Source organism: Perissodus microlepis, chromosome 13 (genome assembly GCF_051167445.1).
Source record: "Perissodus microlepis isolate ML-2025 ecotype Zambia chromosome 13, ASM5116744v1, whole genome shotgun sequence".
Taxonomy (NCBI): Eukaryota; Metazoa; Chordata; class Actinopteri; order Cichliformes; family Cichlidae; genus Perissodus; species Perissodus microlepis.
The window spans coordinates 25,136,846-25,159,980 of NC_140473.1; the positions used below are offsets into that span (position 1 = coordinate 25,136,846).

The window sequence follows — 23,135 nt, forward strand, 5'->3', positions numbered from 1 at the left end:
GTGGAGCCTTCCACAGTATCTCCACGTATTATATGTACTCAAAACATCTCAACTCAGAGCAATATTTGATCTCAGTTAGACCACAGATATCCATTTGGAGGAAGCTTATCTCCACAAATATTGTGTGCTTTTGATTATTACCCCAAACTTGTGGCCATATAGGTGAGAGTAGGAACAGTGACTAACTGGGAACTTGGTAGCTTTGCTCTCACACTCAGCTCTGTCCTCACCACAAGGCACTGTATAAATGGTTGGAGCTTTAAACATTTTAGTAAGTAACACTGGCAAAGAGTTACTATAGTAATAAAGTGTAGCCTATTTTAAGGCAAAAATGGTGGTTGTTTGAGTTAACAGATTTTTCAATATCAAAACTCTATCATTAAGACAAAAGAGAATCTGGTGTAGTATAACCGAGTATTTAATTCATGTTTACAATGCACAAGACAGCATTCGTTTTTATACTTTCAGCAGCAATGGTGTAGTGTGTTTAGCAGTCTGAAAGCAAATAAAAAGTAAATACACAAACAGAATTCAAATGTAAGCTTAGTCCATGTGCCACTGATATCTACAAGGGTTAGGTGTTACTGTACTCTACAAGTACAAATAGGTGTCCCAATTTATATATTAGTGTTTATAGGACAACAAAACTTTTGCAAAATTGTTTTCATCCTAAAGGAAAAAACAAGCAAAGATGAATCTGAAAATCACATAGAGAGCTTTCAGGAATAGTAACACTATTTCTCTGGAAAGTGGCTATGCCAGTAAGTCAGTACATTTCATAAATGCTGATCTCCAGTCTATGAATTAGCCTGCTCAAGAGCAGGTTGTGTTGCCTTTGAAAGCCTTGCTAGTGTACCTCTCTGACATAAAATCATGGATGGCGCTCAACTTTCTCAACTTGAATGAACATAAAACAGTATGGTCAATGGTCAATGGTAACTTTATTGTCCCCAGTTGGAAATTAATTTGCAGTAAGTAGTAGTATTAGATATTAAGTATTAAGTATTAGTACTAAGTAAGCAGTATTATTTGGAGCCTCTCACCCTCACTCCTTTAAATGTTGGCTCTTTGAAAAAATTCAAAACACTCTTTGTAGAAATCCTGTAGGGTCTTTCCTATAGCATCATATGTGATAAACAAATAAATGCTGTTATTAGAGCTATTTTTTCTCCAAGCTGAGGGCCCTTGGAAAAGCTAAGCCTTTCATTCCTTTACTGACTGCTACAAAGTAAATCATGGCTTCATTTCATCCAGGCTTTATTATTACTACAACCTTCATTTATAGGACTGTCAATTCAGTCAGATAGAGGGATGGATGGCACTGGCACCAAAAATTGTGGATTTGAGTGAAAAATAATCACATGTTTAAAATCATTATTTGGTTTATTCTATCAAATAAACCAAAAACATAAAAAAAAATATCTCTGTGAGTGTGTGTGTGTGTGTGTATGTGTGTGTGTGTGTGTGTGCGCGCGCTTGTGTGATAGGAGCCTGTACTCCTTGTAAGGCTTCCACTTGCCAGCTCCTAAACTGAACCTGTTCTTCCACTTTGCGTTCATGCCAATGAGATGATTGTGCCAGACAGTGTTCACATGCTTTTTAGCTGTAGACTTTGGTCTTTGGACTCACTGCTCAGGTGCTGTTCATCCTCTCTGCATTTCCTTTTTTGTCTACATCGTGTGTCATGGTGAGTTTTTGCTGCTTTATCCTCTATCCTTATCCTCTATCAGTGTTATTCAATCAGTTCATTCTCTTTCAGTTAAAGTAGGTTTGTTTTTTTAAGCCTTTTCTCATATTCAGTAGGAGAGAAAATCATCCAAATCATCTGAACTTGACAACTAGAAAAGTTACTTTAAATCTTACAACAAATATAGCCATAAAAAGACACATTCAGTGTCACGATCATGGGGCTTTTGACCCAGTTTTTTTAGTTTAAATATATTTTGATGTTTATGGTTTATGTTTAAGTTTATTAGGATCTCTAAGTTAATTTCTATTTTGCCTAGGTTGCTTTGTTATAGTTTATTATCTTTCAGATTCCCCTTGTGCTTTCAACCCCCGTGTTTAAGTCTCCATTGCCCTTCATGTGTTTCATGTCTGCGCGTCTTATGTTGTCAAGTTCATGTTGTCACCTGCGTCTCATTATGTTTCCTGTTTTATTTTGAAGAGGTCTTGTGTTTCTATGTTCAGTGTGTTTAGTTTCACTCTTCCCCTGTGATGTTGTTATGTTCCTTTCATCGTTATGTTTCAGCTGTTTCCCCTGATCACTTTCTGTGTGCATATAGGCTGTGTGTTACCACTCATACCTCGTCCGATCGTCTGCTTCGTTTCCATGCCATGTCATGCTTCCAGGTTTTCATGTATTCACATCAAGTTGCCACGTTTAAGGTTTTTCATGTTTGTTTTCTCCTCACCGGTATTTTTTAATTTAGGATGTTTCATGTTTTCTTTCTAGTTTTCCCAGTTTAGGTTATTGTTTAGCTTTGCATTGTTTTCGACCATTTAGTTTTGTACTGTTCTATCAGCCTTAACCTCTTAAGCCCCAAGGGGGTTTCTGAGCTTCCTGCTCGAAAATGTAATGCCCAAATTTAATTGATTATTTCTCTGCAATTACAAACTCTGTCCTTACAATCTTGGTATCAAAATAAAGCTAACACTTGGGAAATTTCATCAGAGGTGTAAATATTGAAGCAGATATTACTGTGTCAAAGTTACTGAGACTGGAACACAGAAAAAGTAAGTAGATTTTATCCTCGCCTAATTTTTTTTTTAATTTTTAGCATATAACCCTTTTAAAAATATGCCTCAGATCACATTTGGTTCCAGAAATTCAGTAACCAACATATAAACATCATCTGTGCAAAGATTTATGTTTCTAAAGTGAAACAGTGAAAATTTACAGCCCTGTCAATACATGAATATCCAGACGTTGTACAAAAATGTCTAATTTTGGCACACAATTGGACACAATGCCAGTTGATTTTTTTTTAGGTATTAAAGAGCAGAAATTAATACATTTTATTAACAGGCCTGAAAATGTTTTTTTTTTTTAAATATATTTTTGAAGAATTAACCACACATTTACATGGTAATGGCCCTTTTCTGCAGTGCGCATAGAGCGTTTGATTGGCCTCTGGCCCTTTAAACTCCGAGGGGCTGTAACTTTGGTTTCTTTTGGTCAATTTGCGTGATTGACACCTCTTTTTAATCGTTTGAGCCAACAGATTCATTGTAACAATGCCACGTTCACGTCACTTCAACTAATCAGACGTTGTAATGCCAAAACCCACGTGGGCCCAAATTTACTGCATGTGGCGTCTGTCCAGTCACGTGTCTGTAGGTGGGTCTAAAATGGAGGTTGTTGACGGAAAACTGTTCTGATGCGGCTAGGTAGGCATGGTAACTACTGGTAATCATGTGGCTACCGGCTACCGGCGAAAAATAACGGAGGAAATCTGGACGGTAAGCCAATTTCTGTCTTAGCGCATTTGCGCCGCTGTGTGTTTTTGTGGTCTTCTTTTGCGGCTCATTCAGTGAATTTTGGTCTGATCGTGGTGAAACTTGGGCCCTTTCTCAATATGCGTACTTGCGTGTACTTGCGTTCTCGTGTACTCGTCATCAGTCGGAGACCAAGTACTGTTCCAATTCGAAGTACGCATCAAGCCGAGAACGCGAAAAAGTCCCCGATGTGTTCTTGCTCCGCCCGTTTTATCGAGCATGCATCGTTGGTGACTTGTGTGGACTTGGTACAGCTAAATATCCCAGAATGTATTTCGTCCAAAACTCAAACGCGGCAATGGCGGACGAGCGGGGCTAAAAACTTTTAAATATTACTCTTTCTGGGTCACAAAATAAACTTTTAAGTTATTTTCAAGCGAGAATGTAGCTGTGTAAACTTCAAATATCTGCTCGATTTATCAAGATATCATATATTTCCAAACGCGCTCCGACGTTTTCGGAGACGTCTGTGACCCGCCAGCTCCATAGCAGACAGCGAGGTCGAGGATCATTAGAGCCGGCGAGAACAGCGGACTCCCGACACATCGTTTTCAACCCCCCCGCGGTCTTTTCGCTACTCAGGTTAAACAAACCCCAAACCCCAGTAGCTGTCTATTGTATTGAGTGTCCACTAAAATAAAAATAAAAGCGTTCTAACATCTCACCCGCTTGTTTTTATTAAGGTATGTACACGTATGTACATGTACACTATTTTTATTAATAGAGATTTCACTACTGAGGTTAAACATGATATATAAGTCACTTAGATCACTTCTAAATGTTAATGTTTGGTTTATTTCAGTGTTTTATTTGTTCCTGAGTAAACCGGTTTGGCTGTGATTAAAGTTAAGCTTCATAACATATTACTCACAGTTAAATTAAAAGGGCCTTGGTGTGTGGAGTCAGTGATAGCCCTGGAAGCTAACCAGCCTGTCTTAGCCGGTTACATGAAGTCTGTAGAATTTCTGGTTCGGTTTTGTTTGTTTAGCGGACTTCTGCGCATTTACATAACTGTTCGTTTAATCGCGGCTTGTTTTCGGTGTGTTTGGTGGTTGTAGAAATGGTTTATATGATATTTTAGCTGAGATTCTGAGGTTTCTGTGGATACCACACATGTCTGGACTTATATTTCTCAACCCGCGTTATAACCGATTAAACGTGATCTCCTCCTTTTTGCCCCCGGTACCGGGGGCGTGGGGCTTAAGTGGTTAATCAATGGTGCGTTTTCTGTCTGCATTTGGGTCCTCCTCCTCACTCCACACAGTCTGTTCCCGCAGACTGTGACATTCAGATTCTAAAAGGCCAGATTCTCATATACAATAATAGGTAATATTTACCTAATAGGTAATATTTTTCTCCTGAATTCCTTGCATGTATAAACATAACTGGTCAGTTCAGTAGGAAGTTTATTTTATTTAAGTCGTTTTACTGTTTTTAATTGACGACATGACTGTAGCAAATATGTTTGGAAAAAGCACATGTAATGCCATTTAAAAATTAAGTAGGAAGCTTGCTCTTCTCATCATGACTTTTTAATGATAGATGCATTAAAATGAAACCAATTAAACAACAAAACAAACTTGCTGTAAATTAAAATGTGGCCTTGTGGCTGGTTCTGTCAAATTTGAAGAAAGATTTGACAGATTAGAAGATTAGACAGCTTCTCCTTCCTATTTATATTTTAGTGATGACTCCAGCTTTGGTGTGTTTATACCCTTTTTAGGGGTGGTCCAGCACACTTAAATTTGTCATAGCACTCCTAAAAATATCTAGTAATAGTACTATTAAAGATGATGTATTCTAGAATTATTATCTGAATGCCATCTTGTCAAGTGGAAATGATGAAATTTAGAATGAAAAAAGGTTCACATATCTAGTGTTCTTGATGTCATTGTGTTATGGTGCACTCTCAGAGCCGTTCAATGCATCAACAGCAAACCTTTTTAAAAAGCACTTTACTTGAAACTTTGGTGGCTAAGCAAAACTGCAAAGTGTTCTGTTAGCACAGGGCCATTGGTGTGACTGAAAAAGTGTCTGCTTATGTATTTATTCTCTACCCTTGTAGTGTTGGCACTCAGAGGTTCAATTCTTCCAAGAATGGTGAGGGTATTTTCCAGACAACTAATGGCTTAGTAGGCAGCGACTTCATACCTGGTGATTTCTAGTCTGGAACCTAACCTGTCCGCAGCATAAGTTCCAAACATTCCTGATAAGAAGTGAACCCTATTTGTAGTTCTGAAGTTACCTGAAAAAATCCTGCATCATTGGTAGTGGGTTGGATTACGTCTAATGTCTTTCAAAATGCGTGTTCTCTGGTGTTTTATGACCACGGTACACCCTTTCATATCTGATTTTTGATTGAAGAATTTTCCTGGAAAGTCCAAAGAGGAGCAGGCTCTTTTATTCCACCTGTTCTGCCGTCTGTACCTGCAAATCTTTCTTTTGTGCTTCCCTCCCCAGAAGTTAACAACAGGTAAACAGGAAGTCATACCAGTGAGGTTTAAAAACTACTTGGCGGCTTCCCTGACAACAAATCCTACTTTACTTTTTAGTGGCGTGTGATACTGAAAAAATTGGCTTTGATCCAATATTAAGTAAATACAGGCAAGTAAGTCAAGTGGCTTTATTGTCATTCCAACCATGTGCAGTGGTACAGTACACATTGAAACAGTTGGGCACATTTTTCAGAGGGAGCACAGGCAGGTGAGTAGGAAAAGTGAGTGTTACAGAAAAAGAATTCAGGTGAGGTGAACTAGCTTGATGGAGAAAGGTAAGTAACTCAGGTTCCGCCCAATCAGTGGAGAAAAATCTACTGCCTAAATGCCTTAGGCTCTGCACTGGTTTGTTTTTATTCTACAGCAAAAACAAATCAGTGGCAGACTATGGCATTTATCTTTAGTTCCTTGTTTCAGTTCCAGTTTATTTCCATTACAATTCTAGTTAGGGTTTTTATATAGTCCCTTCTATTAGTTTCATAGCCTCCCCTCTTGCGTCTTGATGTGTGAAGTTTCAATGTATTAGAGCCTTTACTCCTTGTTAGTTAGTGCCATCCTGTTTTATTTTGGTAGCTGTTTTTCTTATGTCTTCCCCTGCACCCTTCTCTTTGAGCAATTTCAGTGGTTTCCTGTTGGACAGGTATTTCCACACCCTCAAGTTGCCCTCTATCTCTGTGTATATCTAAAGCCTTGATTTACTTGTGTTTCTCTTTGTGTCATACTGCTGCATGTTTCCCAGTGCTTTTGGATTTATAATTTGGATAATTATGGCCCTAAAGAAGCAGCTTGCCATTTGTGCCTACATTCTGCCTCTCAACATCTTTGCATTTAGGTCATAAACTCTCCTCACTCAAAATAACATTGGGACTCACTAATAATTTTAAAACCACCATTTGATCTGAATACATATAACAAATGAAAAAAACACTTTTGGTTTTAACGGAACTTTGTAATAGTGAAAACACAGACTGTCTGATTGCCTTTCCAGTTAGTAAAATGTATTTTTATCTTTTAACATATTGTAAAAATTTTTTAGATTACACATAGATTTTTTCAGATATAATACAGGGTGGGCCATTTATATCGATACACCGTAATAAAATGGGAATGATTAGTGATATTAAAGTCCTGTTTGTGGCACATTAGTATATGTGACGGGGCAAACTCCTCAAGATGGGTGGTGACCATGGTGGCCATTTAGAAGTCGGCCATCTTGGATACAACTTTTGTTTTTTCAATAGGAAGAGGGCCATGTGACACATCAAACTTATTGGTAATGTCACAGGAAAGACAATGGTGTGCTTGGTTTCAACGTAACTTTATTCTTTTATGAGTTATTTACAAGACTAAAAAGTGTTATCCTTGGCTTAAACTCAAGCATTTTGAGGTGGTTATGATACTTGACGTTTTCAAATTGTCAGGTAATCGATTCTCAGCTCTCCTGTTTTTGATAATTCTAAGCAGGATATCAAGCTCCTGTTGATATCAGAGAGATGCACAGGATAGCTAGGACAAAGACATTTCATTAATATCATTCTGCATAATTACTTTATTATAACCATGTACGTGTAAATAACAGATCTGCTAGTTGACTGCATATTCGTTAAGGGAGGGGAAAAAAAGAACCAGAAAGTTTTTCAACAAAATTTACAGTTACTATTTTTCTGTCTCCTGTGCCAAAACCAACATTGCAAAAAAAACTGACAAAAGAGAACAAAAATGTATCTTTTTAAATGTTGCTTTTTTAAAGCATTTAGATGAGGAGACATTCGCTCTGTAGAAACTTTTATTCTGTAGAATACTTATGCAACCACAGAGAACAATGCTGGGTGAGGTGGAATGTAATATTTTCAGTTCTAGCTTTGTTACTGCCCCAGGACTGCTTAGTTATGGTAGTTTGTGGTTTAAGATTCTCTCAGATAAACAAAGAATTTGCAGCCTTTGTTTATCTGCAAAACATGGAAACCTGATGAAGGCACAGATCACAAAGTTAAACTTGAGTAAGTTATACAAAAGAACAAAACCAAACCAAAAGAAACGCTAAGTTCCCAGTACAGTCTCATACAATGGATTACATTCACCTTCTTCATTTTTTGACCCAATCTTTGAAAACAATCTTAGAATATCATTGATATTCTGGATTTTTCAGAGACACTGCAGAGTACAGTCACCACCTATGCTACCAAAGCACACCTCAGAACATGAATGAGAGATACAAACTAAAGTCAAAAGTTGGACATGGTTTCAGTTGACCTCTGACATGATAAGATAAAGGAACTGTTTGTAATGAAAAAGGTGGAAACTATGGAACTGCAGTTGGGATGTGTGAGTGCTGGGCTGCTCTTGATAAGGGAGCCTCTTTTATTGTTTTATGACTTCTTTTGCTGACTGTTGGGGGCCTAACTGTAACCCACTCTGTCTAACTGTTGCAGAGTGTGGCTAGTTAAGAATCTGTAGTTTTTAGTAACACAAGAAAAGTTTATTTCTATAGGAATACCTGTTGTTTGTGGTGCTCTATTTAAAACTATTAGCCTCTGTGTCTTTTCGGAGCGCTAAAGAAAAAGTAAAATGCTCCTAAAGTAGTTAAATCATCTATGTGTAATCAACAAGTCTTACTGTTGCAGTGTGTTTGTGACTAGTAGATAATTATAGGGCTAGTTGCATTAAAGGAACATTGGGGGTTGATACAGTGCTAGTGTGGCTAGGTGTGAATATGTGCTTTTACAAGTATCACAGTTTATTTCTAAAGGGATACATGTTGTTTGTGGTATTCTGTTTAAAAACTATTAGCCTGTGAAACTATTAGAAAAGTGAAATCTTCCTAAACTAGTTCAATTAAATGCTGTGTGGGAATACACGGTTTTTAGAAGTATCCCTGTTTATTTCTAAAGGGATACCTGTTATTTGTGGCACTCTGTTTGAAAACTATTAGCCTCTGTGTGTTTCAGAGCACTAAAGAAAAAGCAAAATGCTCCTAACTAGTTAAATTAAAAGTAAAATACCCCTAAACTAGTTAAATTAAATCATCTATGTCTAAATAACAGAGCTCTGAGACCTATACAATCCTTTAAAAAGAGTTTAATTAAAACACATAATGGTTTCATTAAATAAAACGCTATTAAACACATGTGAACTCATATGACCCCTGAACTCACATGCACGAGCAAAAGTACCTACTACAGGGGGACACGCACGCGTACACGCACGCAAAAAAAGTGCAGCTATATTACTACTAACAGACAATCAACACAGGACTACATAAAGTGAAGTGTGCAGAAATTGCAAAAAAAAAAAAAAAACCCAAAACAAAACGGTGCAACATCAAAAAGAACAGAACGATACAGATACATGACAAGACAGTGCAGACACAAATGTGCAATAGAAATGTGCAAAGGACTGAGTATTGTGCAAAAGGTAACTTGGTGTATGAAGGTGTGTGTGTGTGTGTGTGTGCGCGCGCGTGTGTGTGTGTGTATGAGATTGTGCAAATAAGTGCTTGGTAGTGAAATGAAAGATGGGTGTGTGCGTCAGTACAGTCACTGAGTGTTCAGGAGTCTGATGGCCTGGGAGAAGAAACTGTTTTGCAGTCTGGCAGTGGGTGCCCGAATGCTCCAGTACCTCTTGCCAGAAGGCAGCAGGGTAAAGACTGTGTGTGAGGGGTGCTAGTGGCTTTGCGGATGCGAAAAGTGTCTGTGATGGAGGCAAGAGAGGTTCCAATTTCAGGTGTTTTCACTATCTGTAGTAGGGTATTGCTATCCGATATAGTGCAGTTACCATACCATTACCTTACCATCGCTCCGTTCTCTCCTGAAGTCAACAATCATCTATTTTGTTTTGTCCACATTCAGAGACAGGTTGTTGACTCTACACCAGTCCATTAGCTGTTGCACCTCCTCTCTGTATGCTGACTCGTTGCTCTTGCTGATGAGACCCACCATAGTCGTGTCACCGGCAAACTTGATGATGTGGTTCCAACTGTGCATTGCTGCACAGTCGTGAGTCAGCAGAGTGAACAGCAGTGGGTTGAGCACACAGCCCTGAGTCGGGCTGGGTATCGTCACTGATTTCTGTTGTTAGAGTTAGAGTGAATTGTTAAATGTTGTCATTTTTATGCTTACCATTTCTACATTGTTTCAAACTGTGTGATCAAAGACATTCCTTTGTTCCCCTCCCCAGCCTGTCGAATGGTGGGGGAAGCTGTAGTGTTTTACTACAGGCACATCCCATTTGAAAGTTCTGTTTTGTTGTTTAGTAAACTTCCTGCCCTTTATGGCCTCACCTGTGTTGTGCATGGTGAACCAATACAGGAATTGACCCATATATAGGGTGTGGGGGAGATTACCCTTTTTATGACCAAGGATGTTGTTAAAAACAGTTGTTATCAGTAAGTCACGCACACAGAGAGACACACACTCACTCATGTACACACACACACACACACACACACACACACATTCTTACATGCATACACACTCTCTCAAAATGTAAAAGAACCCACCCACCACTTTAATCACACTCTAGATCTTGTTTTAACATATGGCATAGAAACTGAACATTTAACAGTGTTTCCTGAAAACCCTCTCCTGTCTGATCATTTCCTGATAACATTTACATTTACAATAATTGATTACACAGCAGTGGAGAGTAGACTTTATCACAGTAGATGTCTTTCTGAAAGCGCTGTAACTAAGTTGAAGAATATAATCCACCCACTGTTATCATCTTCAATGGCCTGTACCAACATAGAGCAGAGCAGCTATCTGAACGCTACCCCAACAGAGGTCGATTATCTTGTTAATAATTTTACCTTCTCACTACGTACGACTCTGGATACTGTAGCTCCTGTGAAAATTAAGGTCTCAAATCAGAAGTACCTGACTCCGTGGTATAATTCTCAAACATGCAGCCGAAAGCAGATGACTCTTAAGCTGGAGAGGAAATGGCGTGTCACAAATTTAGAGGATCATCATTTAGCCTGGAGAAATAGTTTGCTGATTTATAAGAAAGCCCTCCGCAAAGCCAGAACATCTTACTATTCGTCACTGATTGAAGAAAATAAGAACAACCCCAGGTTTCTCTTCAGCACTGTAGCCAGGCTGACAAAAAGTCAGAGCTCTTTTGAGCCAACCATCCCTTTAACGCTAACTAGTAATGACTTCATGAACTTCTTCACAAATAAAATTCTTATCATTAGAGAAAAAATTACCAATAATTATCCCACAGATGTAATATCGTCTACAGCTACTCTTAGTACCATTGATGTTAAGTTAGACTCTTTTTCTCCAATTGATCTTTCTGAGTTATCTTCAATAATTACTTCCTCCAAACCATCAACGTGTCTTTTAGACCCCATTCCTACAAAACTGTTCAAAGAAGTCCTGCCATTAATTAATTCTTCAATCTTAAATATGATCAACCTATCTCTAATAATCAGCTATGTACCACAGGCCTTCAAGGTGGCTGTAGTTAAACCTTTACTCAGAAAGCCATCTCTCGACCCAGCAGTCTTAGCTAATTATAGGCCAATCTCCAACCTTCCTTTCATATCAAAAATCCTTGAAAGAGTAGTTGTCAAACAGCTAACTGATCATCTGCAGAGGAATGGTTTATTTGAAGAGTTTCAGTCAGGTTTCAGAGCTCATCACAGCACAGAAACAGCTTTAGTGAAGGTTACAAACGATCTTCTTATGGCCTCTGACAGTGGACTCATCTCTGTGCTTGTCCTGCTAGACCTTAGTGCAGCGTTCGATACTGTTAACCGGAAGGTCGCCGGTTCGATTCCTGGGCTCTCTGTCCTGGTCGTTGTGTCCTTGGGCAAGACACTTTACCCTACCGCCTACTGGTGTTGGCCAGAGGGGCCGATGGCGCGATATGGCAGCCTCGCTTCTGTCAGTCTGCCCCAGGGCAGCTGTGGCTACAACCGTAGCTTGCCTCCACCAGTGTGTGAATGTGAGAGTGAATGAATAGTGGCATTGTAAAGCGCTTTGGGTGCCTTGAAAAGCGCTATATAAATCCAATCCATTATTATTAATAGACTCCAATTTGAACATGTAAATGGAGAGTCCTCTTCACACACTAAGGTCAATTATGGTGTTCCACAGGGTTCGGTGCTAGGACCAATTCTGTTTACATTATACATGCTTCCCCTAGGCAGCATCATTAGAAGACATAGCATACATTTTCACTGCTATGCAGATGACACACATCTCTATCTATCCATGAAGCCAGATAACACACACCAATTAGTTAAACTGCAGGAATGTCTTAAAGACATAAAGACCTGGATGGCCGCTAACTTTCTGCTTCTTAATTCAGATAAAACTGAGGTTATTGTACTCGGCCCTGAAAATCTTAGAAATATGGTATCTAACCAGATTCTTACTCTGGATGGCATTACCTTGGCCTCCAGTAACACTGTGCGGAACCTTGGAGTCATTTTTGACCAGGACATGTCCTTCAGCGCACATATTAAACAAATATGTAAGACTGCTTTCTTCCATTTGCGCAACATCTCTAAAGTTAGAAATATCCTGTCTCTTAGTGATGCTAAAAAACTAGTTCATGCATTTATTACTTCCAGGCTGGACTACTGTAATTCATTATTATCAGGATGTCCTAAAAACTCGCTGAAAAGCCTTCAGCTAATCCAAAATGCTGCAGCAAGAGTACTGACAGGGACTAGAAAGAGAGAGCATATTTCTCCTGTTTTGGCTTCCCTTCATTGGCTTCCTGTTAAATCCAGAATTGAATTCAAAACCCTGCTCCTCACATACAAGGTCTTAAATAATCAGGCCCCATCTTATCTTAATGACCTTGTAGTACCATATCACCCTATTAGAGCACTTCGCTCTCGCACTGCAGGCCTACTTGTTGTTCCTAGAGTATTTAAAAGTAGAATGGGAGGCAGAGCCTTCAGTTTTCAGGCCCCTCTTCTGTGGAACCAGCTTCCAGTTTGGATTCGGGAAACAGACACTATCTCTACTTTCAAGATTAGGCTTAAAACTTTCCTTTTTGCTAAAGCATATAGTTAGGGCTGAACCAGGTGACCCTGAATCCTCGCTTAGTTATGCTGCAATAGACGTAGGCTGCCGGGGATTCCCATGATGCATTGAGTTTTTCTTTTCCAGTCACCTTTCTCACTCAGTATGTGTTAATAGACCTCTCTGCATTGAATCATATCTGTTATTAACCTCTGTCTCTCTTCCACAGCATGTCTTTATCCTGTTTTCCTTCTCTCACCGCAACCGGTCGCAGCAGATGGCCGCCCCTCCCTGAGCCTGGTTCTGCCGGAGGTTTCTTCCTGTTAAAAGGGAGTTACCTATGAAGCGCCTTGAGGCGACTTTTGTTGTGATTTGGCGCTATATAGATAAAATTGTATTGAATTGAATTGAATTATATAACATGATGTTATATAATCTATTCCATGCAGTCTTAAAATGAATTTATTACTTGATAAGCTTAATAATTTATGCAGTAATTACTCTTACTGCACAAATAATACCACATCTAAATGAAAATGAACCATTACAAATGTAACTTCTGTATTTAAAATCTTCAAAGTTTGTAAGCATTAACTGTAACACTACCAACCTTTTTACGTACAAGCACAACATATTTCTTAATATTAGCTACTGCATGTGGCCTTTTACAGCTAAAATGTTGAAGTTTAGCTGTTTTAACTACTGTAATCATAAAAAAATTTGCAACCTAAACATCACTTCCTAACATCGTCCCTAGCAAATAACTGCTTCACCTCTTATGTTCCATATTTACTTGCCCTGGATCTGCTTGTGGAACCAGCTCATCTTTCTGTGCCTCATAACTGCTGGCATGTTGCTGTGTAGCTGTCTGCCTGACTTCTTCACTGCTGCAAACCTGCTGCAAGGTGCTGCTGCTGGCTGTGCTGCTAAATATGTCGGTTAGTCTGTGACATTTAGAGGCTTCAGCATCTAATGCCCGCAATTTTCTTTTCTCTTGCCTTCTCAGCCCCACCCTTTTCTTTCCTTTTTTTACTTGCAGCCGCGTTTTGTATCGTTTCTTTCCACCGTCTTTGCCTCCTACTCCACTTCTTCCTCCTACTCCACTTCTTCTTCTCCTTGCCTGGCGGCCACAGCCAAAGGTGCAGTGCTGCCCCCTAGAGTACTGGAGTGTGAAAGAGATTAGTGGGGGAAAAAAACAGGTACTGAAAGCATGTGTGGAGACGGTGGGCCGGCCCGCCGGCCTTCCTGGAGTACCGGCCGTTCTGTGATTCTCCAGAATCAAGCTATACTCAATGGGGAAGGCATGATCAGATGAGGGAGGTCAGTTGTGTGGGCCAGTCTCCCCTGGCACTGCACCCAGAACTGCTCCACCCCACCCCTGCAGCTGAGCTACAAACCACCCCTGCCACATACCCCCATTGCTTGACAGGGAGCCATCCGGCCCAGCTGGCCTATGAACTACCTTAAACTTAAAAGGCTGGAGAGCAAGATACCACTGGGTGATCCAGGCGTTGGCATCATTCATGCAATGGAGCCACTGCAGCAGGGCGTGAGCAAAATGAGGGTGAAAGGGTAGCCCAGGAGGTAATAACGAAGAGAGTCAACCGCCCTACACTCCTTTTCCACCGTACTGTACCTGGCTTCCCGCTCCAAAAGTTTCCTGCTGATGCCTTTGTTTGAGGTGTCAGTCTTCAGAATAAAAGGAAGGGGAAAGCGTATGGAGCAGGGGTTCCTTACAGAGAGTCCTCTTTACCTGCACAAACGCCGCCTGGTACTGCTTGTTCCACTAATTTCTCCCAGGGTCCAATTGCTTCTAGAATTATCCCATTCTGACAAGTATTTTCTTAGGTTTAATTAATTGAAAATAAAACCTAAGAAAATACTTGTCAGGATGGGGCAATTGTAGAAGTAATCGGGCCCTGGGAGAAAAAATATTTGCTCAAACACAGTTTTCACTACAGTCACAACAATTGCCTTAACAATATCCGTTTTCCTTTTGTTGTTTCAGTGATTCTTGAGATAAGGGACAAAACATGTCCGGCAGATAAAACCCAATTTTGTGGTTAAAAATATGCATACAAGTGTTAACCCAACTGCCTAAAAGACAAACCAAGGCAATTTTTATACAACAAAAGTATGATTTTGCATTTTTTTATACATATATATTTATTTTAAATGGTACAATACATTACCAGTACCTTAAAAATCCATTGTCCAGAAGCAGGTGTGATAATATTAAAATACAGAAAAAAAATTAAAAGTAATGTAAAATTAAACATCATGGCTCTCGTCACTAAGTATTTAAGTCAATACCTTATATAATATCAAAATATGCAATTGAAAATTTATTTTTACATATTTTTTAAGTGATTAAAATTGTGTCCAGAGTTTTTGTCAACGCCATCAGATTTTTTTAAAAGTACAAAAAAATCAGGAATTATTGTGGGTAGCTTACACTCTGAGGACCCCTTTACCACTTCCTGTTTAATACACATGCCATGAGGTCACTGCTGTGATATTTTTTTTTAATTTTAATTTCATTTATTGCATACCTTTCTGATAAAACTGTGTGTCACAACCATAGTGCGTCAACACCAAAGTCGATATAATCCAAGATTTAATTATTATTTTTTGTAAAAAGAGCTTAATTTACGTAGATTGTAGAAGCCATAAGCAACCGATGAAAAACAAGATGGCTTCTGTCAGAAAAACGTGTTATGAGAGAAAGTCGGGTATTTTGTCAACACCATCAGATGTCAACACCATCAGGATTTTTGTCTGACGGTGTTGACCCTTTTTCTAATGGTGTTCACAAATGCCACATAAGTGTGCTATTCACCATTTATATTAAGTTATTTTTTTACTAATATTTTAGATATATTACTTCCTGTGTATTTTACTGATATTTCTGCTTTACAGATGTGTCAAATATTATCAAATTTGTCTTATCTTGAATCTCATTGTTTATGTATACATTATTAATCCTGTAGGAAAATGCTTAGTCCTCTGCATTTAATCCATTCACTCAGTGATGCAGTGGGCAGCTACAAATCCAGGATAGCTGCTGTTCGTTGGATTTGAATGCCCAACCTTCCGATCATGTGGCATCTACTGAGCTAGCTGTGCCCCGAGAGTTGGTCTTTAAGTGATGATGTATGAATCCTGCTTCCGGGCCTAAACTACTCTGTGTTTATTAAGCTTGTTGTGCTGTTAAAATGTTTTAATGCTTTTTATCTTGTTCTATTACATCTGAACAAGCCCCTAAAAACAGTCAGTGATCACTGTCAGCCTAACCATCGGGAACCCTCACGTTAACTTTTATCAAGTGGAAAAAAGTTAGCGTTCATCCTCCAGCTTCACTGTGTTTATGTTATGCTAACATAGCTGTAGGTGTAGCACATCACTATATACCAGCTAGCCCAACTTCAGTAACCTGACAATAGTCACTGCTGTTTAGTTTTCTGTCTCCATTTATGCTGGAAGTGGTAGCAGAGCTGGTATATCATGTTCAGGTGGAAACAAGCAATCTAACTTCTAACTCTGTTAAATTTCATATATTCTGTTTTCATGGATGCCTGGATGTTACACCTGGTAGAGCAGCCACACTGATCATTTTATTAAAGATGAAAGAATTTAGACAGTTTGTAACTCTCAGTGATGCCGCAGAGTTCCTTTGACTTTGGGATCTGCAGCGGAGTTTGGACCTGGAAACGGCTAATGACAGACTTAAAGACCGGATAGCATCTCTATTGCTTAATGCATAATTGTGTTGTGAATATTCATCCTTAATCTGTAAAAAAGCATAAGGTTCAGAAAAATTATAGTAATTACAAAATGGTACATTTCAGGCTAGAATAGCACAGGGGAACCTGTCAGTAGAGGAACGAAAGAGAAGAAACAGGGAGTATCAAAAAAGAAGGAGAGAAAAAATTAACAGCCAGCCCGAGTTGAAGAAAGAGTTTCTTATAAAGGAAAGGGAAAGATGGAGAAATAGAGTGAAAAAGAGAAAAATAAAGAACATCAGTGATCTGAAAGAAAGAGAAAAAAGGCAGAAGAGAAGGTTTTGGAAGAAAGCACAGAGAGACAAAAGGAGAGAAAGTACAGCAGGGTCTAAACACACAACCACAGAGTACTTTAGGAATCAAGGAGTAGTAGGCAGCTACTTGCTGGTGAACTATTAAGATGTAGAACTTGACATGTGCAAAAACAGAATTGTTATGATGTGTCTTGTGATATTACAAAGGTTGCTAAGGTTTAATGGTCATTTTCAAATAAATAATATCTTGTTTTCTACTAGTGTGTCACCACCGTCAGCACCTTGTCAACTCCATAATATGGAGTTTTGGTTTATTTTTCTCTTTTGGAGAACCATATATTTTCCTCCCTCATGATCTTCCAATAAAAATACGTAATTTTCTCAATAAATGTGTAATTTGCATTCTGCTTAATATGATTGTTTCTTATAGAGATTAAATACAAGCTTCTGAAAATATGTATGACTGTAACTCTAATAATAAAAAGCCAAAACAATCTTACTTTTAAATGTGGTATAATTACTTTGAAAACATATGTGCATAAACAATAGAATAGAGAAGCTACTAATAGTCAAAATAGCTGAAACAACTTAATTTAAAATATATATTTTTGCATTTCTTTGTGTCTGACGGTGTTGACAAAAACCTTGCACTTCTTCAGCAAAAACATAAATTATTAAAAAATGTTACACCTGGGAGATTTTACCAAAACATGGTGAGACAGCCAAAACTTTGTGTAACAATTATGTATAAATATGTTTTTGAAAAATCAAAAAATATATTTTAGAAAATTAAAACCTGTTTTGTCCCTAATCTCAGGAATCACTGGTTTGTACAGGGATTTCTCCAAAAGATGTGCTGACCAATATTAATAATAGTTTAGCATAATAAGTAGACTTTTTTGGAACTGACCAGTGCTTGTCTGTATCCTTGTTTCACAGAAATGCAGTATAAGATGTGACGACAGCAAAAGTGGCTATAGGTGTCACTGTGGAGATGTGTTTCAGATTGTTTCATACAATTGGTTTAAACATTTGAGTTTTTTATAAAGCCTGGCCTTGATTGTGTTGCTTCTCTACAGCCTTTTAAACCTATCACTTTTGCAGTGACCTAAGTAGAGGCAAAACTAAAGTGCAGGGCTCAAATTGATGACAGTTCACTTCTTTACAGGGAATATTAAAGACAGTTCAGCCAAGTTGTGATGGTCCAGTAGTTATAGCAAAATCGAAGCAGGATTTCACTACATACCGAAACCTATGGAGAACGATTGATTTGGAGCACTGTCAGGGTCTGTATCAAGAAGATGATATTCCATATCCCATTCCGTTATGTCACCAACTGCTTTGAAACGTCTGTCCTCTACTGAATTGTAATTCAGTGAAACACAACTAAATATATGTGGTGATCTTGTAATCTTGTTTCCAAAATGGAATAATACTTTGAAAAAACTCAACTACAATTTCACAAAATGAAAATACTTTTTACTCTATAGCTAAATAATTATTCCTGTATCTTTGCCTGACTGGCAGATGATTCATTATCTAACATGGGTGAAATATTTAAAAGCCCTAAACTGTATTGTACCAAGCATGATTAACCTGTGCCTGACTTTCTTTCACTGCTCGGTCTATCACACCTGGGCTTGAACTTTTTAAAGTAAAAAAAAAAAGGTTTTTTATTTAACCCAAAAACAAACTTGGTTAAGTTATACAGAAAAATCTCAATCTTGGGCCCACTAAATAGGTCAAAGTAACACAAGTCTACTCAAAAGCTGACGACAAACAATACCACTAACACAAACAAACTGACCTACCTAAACGAGTAAAAGGGGAAACTTAAATAGTGGCTGATCAGCTGACAAAACACAAAGGGGTAGAACACACAAAAGCCTAACTGAAACTAACATAAGTTCTGACATGAAGAAATATTTTTAAAAATTATTCTTCAAAAAATTACTTAATATGAAGGCAATAGGCGGAGTGTTACAGGCATAGCCCTAAAGAATGTAGCCTCATGGGCAGTTTAGTCTGTGCTGCAGGGGGAATGGACTGCCATACCCATTATGTATCTGTGTGCGCGAGGGAGGGAGAAAAAGGAGAGTCAAAAAGTACGAGTTGTCACCAACCAGAAATGGGAGATGGAAACATGTAAATATAATAATAACCACTGCAGCCAAAAGGAGTGCCTAACGAGCCCAGTTCTCAATAAGCTATTAAGACTCGACTGTACACTGTGTTCGTGTTTTCCTCCGAAACAATAAGTTCCGTTGGAGCAGCCTTTCAACGCCTCTCTCTGTCTCTCGCTAGCAAAGTTGACCCAGACAACAAAGTAAAGCTAGTTTTCGGCTACGAGCCCGACATGGAACCCGACGTATTAGCCAGAGGTCCCTTTACTACGGTTTGTAGCCGTGGACTTTTTTTTATATACGAGCGGAATAGTTTTCTATACGAGATCACTGCAAAAAGTGCAGCCTTACCTAATGTCAACCTACTGTTACTCATTTTATATTACAATTTAAAAATCTAGTTGGTATTGGTATGGCGAATAACCTTCAGTAATAGTAATAAATCACACAGCAATAGTACATTCATGTAGTTGTAAAAAGCATGAAAATATATTAAGTAATCCAAAGTATTCAGAATACGTTACTCTCAATGAGTAACGTAACGGAATACGTTACAAAATACATTTTGGGGCATGTATTCTGTAATCTGTAAATTTTAAATACATTTTAAAAGTAACCTTCCCAACACTGTGAACCAAGCAAAATTCTTTATTACCCTGTAAATTAAATCCTATTGTAACAGTCACAATGATATGGTGTCTCTTTAAGACAACTTAAGGTAAGGGTTAGTGATGTCACTGCACTCTCTGGAGTATGAGAGCAATGTGCTTGCACATGAGTGTATGGACCGAGATGGACCTTATATCTTTCACCTCTTTAACTTTTTGCAATGTTACGGGTTGTATGAACACTTTGCTGATGATAAGCAGCAGCCGTTCAACCGGGCTTTGTAAGGTTGATGAAGAGAGTGTGCATTAAAGGACAAGCACTGTGGAATTCCCAGTACCAGTGTGGTTGTGAGTTTTTCTGACTGTCCCGTTAAGTGTTTCTACCGCTCCTCTCAAGCACTGAGCACAACCCACGTTACACTATATTTAAAGAAAGAAAAATGTAAGTGTAGTGTTATGGGTAAGCCTCTATTGTGACATTGATGTTTGATAGATATTACCACTGTGTGGCTGTAATGGCAGCCATCACACCAAGGTTCTTTTTTTGAGGTTTCTACTTGAAAATGACATGCCCAAAGTGAATTAACTATTTCTCTGCAATTACAAACTCTGTATAAACTATCTTGGTGTCAATAAAGCTGACACTTGTGAGGTTTCATCAGAGGTATAAACATCAGAGCAGATGTAACTGAGGACAGAACACAGAAAAATATGAAGGAGTCTGCTCTTTTATAGCATATAAACCCCATGAAAATGTGCTGCACTACATATGAACATTACCTGTACCAAGGTTATTATCATTAATGAAAACTAACGACATAACGAAATCTAGAAGGGAAAAAAGCATCTTTGTTAACAGAAATAAAAATAAAAGAGAAAAAGCAATGGTTGGATCCCGATGCAATGGCCTCATGGTTGGACATCGAAAAACATCTTGTAACCCCGATCAGACTACAAGACTTTCTTTTCTCTGGGATCTCACTTAAACAGTGCCCGTTGCGACGGGGGCCCATAATTTCGTATTTATTGAAATCATTCAGACAGGCACAAAAGTTCTTAGGTGGAGTGACAAAGTGGCACAAGCACACCCCTTTATGGCAAAACTATCACTTGCTAACTGGGTCCAAAACCTTTGCTAAAGGCCCATGGGCTCAAAGCCCTATCCAGGTGTTAGAGGATTTGAATGGTACAAATTCAATGCTCAGTTTCCAGGAGCTGGTTACTCTTTATAGAGTCCCACAGCAGTCTCTATTTCATTATTTTAGATTACGCTCGGCACTCAAATCGCATAATATTCAGTGGGGAGACAATTTAAAATTACACCTAGTTGTAGAGCTGGTGCAAAACTCACCTAAGAGAATAGTTTCATTTATCTACATGAATCTATTAAAGCAGCTAAAATCGCAGGATTTTTCTATTAAATAATGGCAAAAAGATCTGGCGGACCAACAGGGGAAGATAGCCTGGACCACAATCTGGGCCAATGTCGCCAGTTCATCAAAGAATCCCGGCCACCAATTTATCCATTATAAGATATGTCGTCGAACCTACTTAACTCCTAAGAAGAGATTCCAGATGAAAATAACCTCTCATCCTGCACATTCTGCTCGACTGCTACTGTTGGAACCTTAATGCACTCTCTATGGGACTGTCCTGATGTGTTCTTATTCTGGGGCAAGGTAATAAAGTTATTGTCATCACTGACAAATATCAGTCTTCCTGTTGACCCACTGCTACATCTTCTGCTTGATGACTCTAGGCTTCCAATGACAATGAAAGCACACAAATTGTGGCTGGCAGGCATAACTGCGGCCAAAAAACTAATGGTTCAGAGGTGGCTACCACCACATGATCTCTCGGTGAAACACTGATTACATGCCTTCTTAGATATCTTGTACTTAGAACTATCCTCAGCCAGGGTCAACCATGCAAACCCCTCAACAGTCCAAAACTGGCTAAAGGGAATTAGAGAGACCAAAAGGTTGCTCAGAAATGTGCAATAGGGAGTTAATACATGTTATTCTCTTTTTGTTTTAAACCACTGATCTATTGTACCTTTCTCCTTGTTCATTATGTTAAGTGTAGTGTCATTGGAATGTCATGGTTATGCTGCAAATGTGATATGTGTTGGTAGGGAGGGTGGGGGTGGGGAGTGGGAGAAAAGGGACTTAGGGTTTGGGGTAATGCTCTCGGGAAACCCAATATATTGTATGTTTGTGGTGTGCTGTATAAGACAGTTTCCCTTTGTTCTAAAAGCAAATAAATATTGCATTATAAAAATAAATAAATAAAAGAGAAAATGTGTTTAGTTTTCGTTGATGTGTGTGTGTCATACATGTAGGGTGAGTATGAAGTGTAGTTTTATGGGGTTTTTTCTTGCTGTGCCTCATTATGCCAGCAGGTGGCAAGTATGTCAGTCAAGTCTGTGTTGCCGCTCCATCCACAAGTCGCATCATGTCAGCAAAAGTTGGGAGAAAGTGCCAGAGTCCAATTTGGGATTATTTTGAATATGACTGTGTTTTAGATAAAAGCAAGTGTCTTGTAGTCAATGAAAGATGCCATGAAACACCCAACTGCTGATTCAGTCATAAGTAAAGCAAGAAAACTGGTACATGCTGTAAGAAAATCATTAGTGGCAAATGGAAAAATGATCAAAAGGTGTGGCAAAACTCTGATCCAGGATTGTACCACTCGTTGGAACAGTACTTTTGACATGTTGAGATGACTGCTAGAAACCAGAGCTGCATACAAACCTTTTTCACCCACCTTTTTCACCTATGCACACTTGCAGTTCAGATCAGTGCTTTTCTGTCTTTTTTTTTTTTTTTTTTTTAAATAAACAATGTTTTACTAAGGAACAACTAAACACTTAAGCAAAACCTGTGGTCTACTACCAGAATATGTGCAAAAGGTACCCAAAACATTAAGTGTACTCATGATAGCTTGGCTTTTGTGTTCTGTTATTGTATTGCTAGTCAGTTGAACTGTGACACCTGCACTGAATGTTGGGCTTCCTAATGTTTAAATTAAAAGTAATCTAAGTTACTTTAGAGTTGGCTAAGCTCTCTTTATCTACACAACTTGCTTTGCAGGTGCCATTGTAATTGTGTCTACTAATTTCTTCTTAATTACTAAGCCATATAGCTTTTATAGTTGCCTGGTACCAATAGTTGTTCATCTGCCCTAAATTGATATATTTTTAAAAAGAACCCATAGGTTCCCCATAGGTGTGAATGTGGGTTGTCTGTCCCAGCTGGAATAGCAACCATGGATATGATAAAACTGGGATTTTGTTACACTTAATTGTTTCCTTTTTTTAAAAAACAGTCTTGCCCCTTGGTATTTCTGCGTTTTGTTTTTACATCTTTTTGCAGAAACGGTTTACCTGCTCTTCA

The 23,135-nt window shown here is 38.6% G+C and overlaps 1 protein-coding gene across 1 annotated transcript in view; it reads left to right on the forward strand.

The window, feature by feature from the left end:
- Positions 1–1,594: 1,594 nt before the first annotated feature.
- Positions 1,595–23,135, forward strand: part of LOC146375226 (ABC transporter G family member 23-like) — a 126,853-nt gene continuing 105,312 nt past the window's right edge. The window contains exon 1 of the mRNA XM_084949656.1: positions 1,595–1,687. The gene's annotated coding sequence lies outside the window, so the exon portion shown is untranslated. The remainder of the gene's footprint in view (positions 1,688–23,135) is intronic.